This window comes from Morone saxatilis, unplaced genomic scaffold (genome assembly GCF_004916995.1).
Source record: "Morone saxatilis isolate NCDOM2014 unplaced genomic scaffold, NCSU_SB_2.0 Contig2, whole genome shotgun sequence".
Taxonomy (NCBI): domain Eukaryota; kingdom Metazoa; phylum Chordata; class Actinopteri; family Moronidae; genus Morone; species Morone saxatilis.
In genome coordinates, this window is record NW_023339762.1 from 25093157 (window position 1) to 25095876 (window position 2720).

Genomic DNA, 2720 nt, shown 5'->3' on the forward strand with positions numbered 1-2720 from the left:
TCAGCTTGTTTCTGTGATAACTTACTAAAATGAATCCTTCACCAAGTTCTACAAATAATATCATAAAAATGTGGCTTTAAATTGGATAAACAGTCAATGTATGACTGTGTTCTGGCAGACAACCACAACACTGACGCAGGCACACAGGGGATATGACACAATTGACAGGCGACCAGTGAAACGCACCGTTACCTGAATAAAATGCCAGATTTCTCTGAGTTTGAACATTGTTGGAAACATTTGGGATAATGTAAGAAATACAACTCAACTACATGTAGAACGTAGGTCTAGTGTTTATAGACATTTTATTGCAGGAATGTTACGTAATACTATAGCTTTAGAGTTAAAGGTAAACCATACTAAACGATAAGCTGTCCAAATAGCTGTGAACATTGCAGCAGCTTCACACAGATGTGTGTATACCTGCACTCTTTATCTGTTGCCACGGACATTTGAATACCAACAAGCGTCAGTTTGTGCAACATAAATGCCACTGATAATGGCTCTGCGCCAGGTTAGATACACTGCCTGGTGAAGAGCTGAAAATGACTGATTGATTGAGTGTTTATGTATATGTGTGAGATAAAATTGGACAGGACAGTTTGTTACTGTCGAACGGAGTGCAGAGGCAATCAGCTTCAGCTCAAACTCATTTCCCCCCTCCCTTCTTGTAGTGTATGTGCACTAAGCTCTGTCCACACAGCGGACATGTGACTGGCTGAATAACTGACAGGAACAGGAGATCTTTGTCCCCTGAAGGCCCCCGTCCCCTCCTGCCGCACCCAGTATTGATAAAAGTACACACATTCTTTACTCAAGTAGAAATAGGAAGTACTGATTCAACCTCTTTACTTGTGTAAAAGTGAAAAAGTACAGATTCTGAAATGTACTACTACGACATTTCTACCGTCTGTTTCTGTGCAAAGCTAACTGAAACTTCAAATAGGGTCGAGTCTCCCTCTTGATTTCATCATGCTATGTCTGACATACAAGACCGTGATATAAACCGGTCTTGATGTTGGGAAGGCTTGTAATGATGCAAAACTGAATTAATAATTAATAATTCTCCTTAAATGCATTAAAACTATAAAATTACATATAAATTATGAATCATTAAGTTGATAATTTGATACATTGGTGCTCTCGGTTGCTGTAAAATTAACTGAAGGATTGAATTGTGGAGAATCAAACTGATCTAACGATGCAGCATATGACAAAAATGTAACATTTAAATTTGTGTATGCGATCTAAGATGTTGGGAAGTGAAATGATGCAAAACTGAATTAATAATTAATAATTCTGCTTAAATGCATTAAAACTAAAGTGACATGCCTGTTTTGAGAATATAAGTAGTAGAAGGTTCAGGTGTTTGTGTTTAAAAATGTGGGGAGTAAAAGTAAAAAGTCAGAAAATAAACTCAAGTAAAGTACAGCTACCCCAAAAAAACTACTTCAGTACAGAACCTATAGCCTAGTCCTAAAGGACAGATGGACAATGTTCATTCTGTATATGATCTGACTGTTAAACATTTGTCACATGTCCATCAGTTGCTATCTTTATTGGTTTTTGATGGTACTGCAGATGGTAATGGTGTAAGATTTACACATATATTGAACTCATTAAATTTAATTTATTTGTATAGTGCCACATCATAACAGAAGTTATCTGTGGAAACTTTTCACATAGAGCAGGTCTAGACCATCCTCCTTATAAAATGAGTTACAGAGACCCAGCAGTTCCCGAGAGACAATACTAGTAACAACTTTAACAGTAGAAATATGACAAATGATGATAATGATGATGATGACAGGAAGGATAACAACCATAATAATGATGATAATTAAAGCTACAGCAGTGACAAACAGGTCCTTGAAGTCTGCGTGCATGGGGTGTGCTGCTGTTGCGGCCAACACATCATGTGTAGACCACACCGTTAAATGTTTATGTAAATGACTGAGTAAGACTGAATATTTCCATGTAAATGTGTTCAGACCGGGACTCTTAACTCTTAAATGTGCAGTTTGGGTCTGTAAACAGGCTTTCCTTACAAGTTTTTCCAGCATGAATATACCAGGAATACTTATTTCTTCCCATATGTAAGGTACCCATACTGTAGCCCTGTCTACACTGCTTCAATACTGCCATTACACGATTGTCACTTTGCTAATGGTAAAGTTGTTGTTAGTTGCCGCAGTGACAGATGGGATTATAAATCATGTTTTAGAATTCAGATGTTCAAAGGTTAATAAGCTGTAAACTTTGTCTCACTATTATAAAACAGAGTACATTTAAAGTAGGAGTTAGACGTTAAAGAAAAGCCATAAACCGACACAGAATTAACGTTAGATCTACATTTTTATGTCAAAGCTGCATTCATTGATTGTTTTCAGAGCTTTTTCACTGTAAACAGAAATGAGCACTGATGAGAGTGAATGAAAACAGCAAAGCTGCGGAAATATGTGGTGGCCATCTTCTTTATTTCCGTAAAGTATGAATTTGTGTGACATAACCAAATCCAAGAATGTGTCCAGTCAGTTTTAAGTCAAACTTCTACTGTCAGTACTAATCTTTGGCAGCAGTAAGATGAGATTGTTGTGGAGTTAGAAAACTAAGAGGTTAACTGTTTATTGTCAAGAACAAACAAAAAAGTCTCAGTTACTCACTACTTTTGAATCTCAGTGAGAGTTGGTGTTTACCTACAGCTACACTGCTTTTATTTA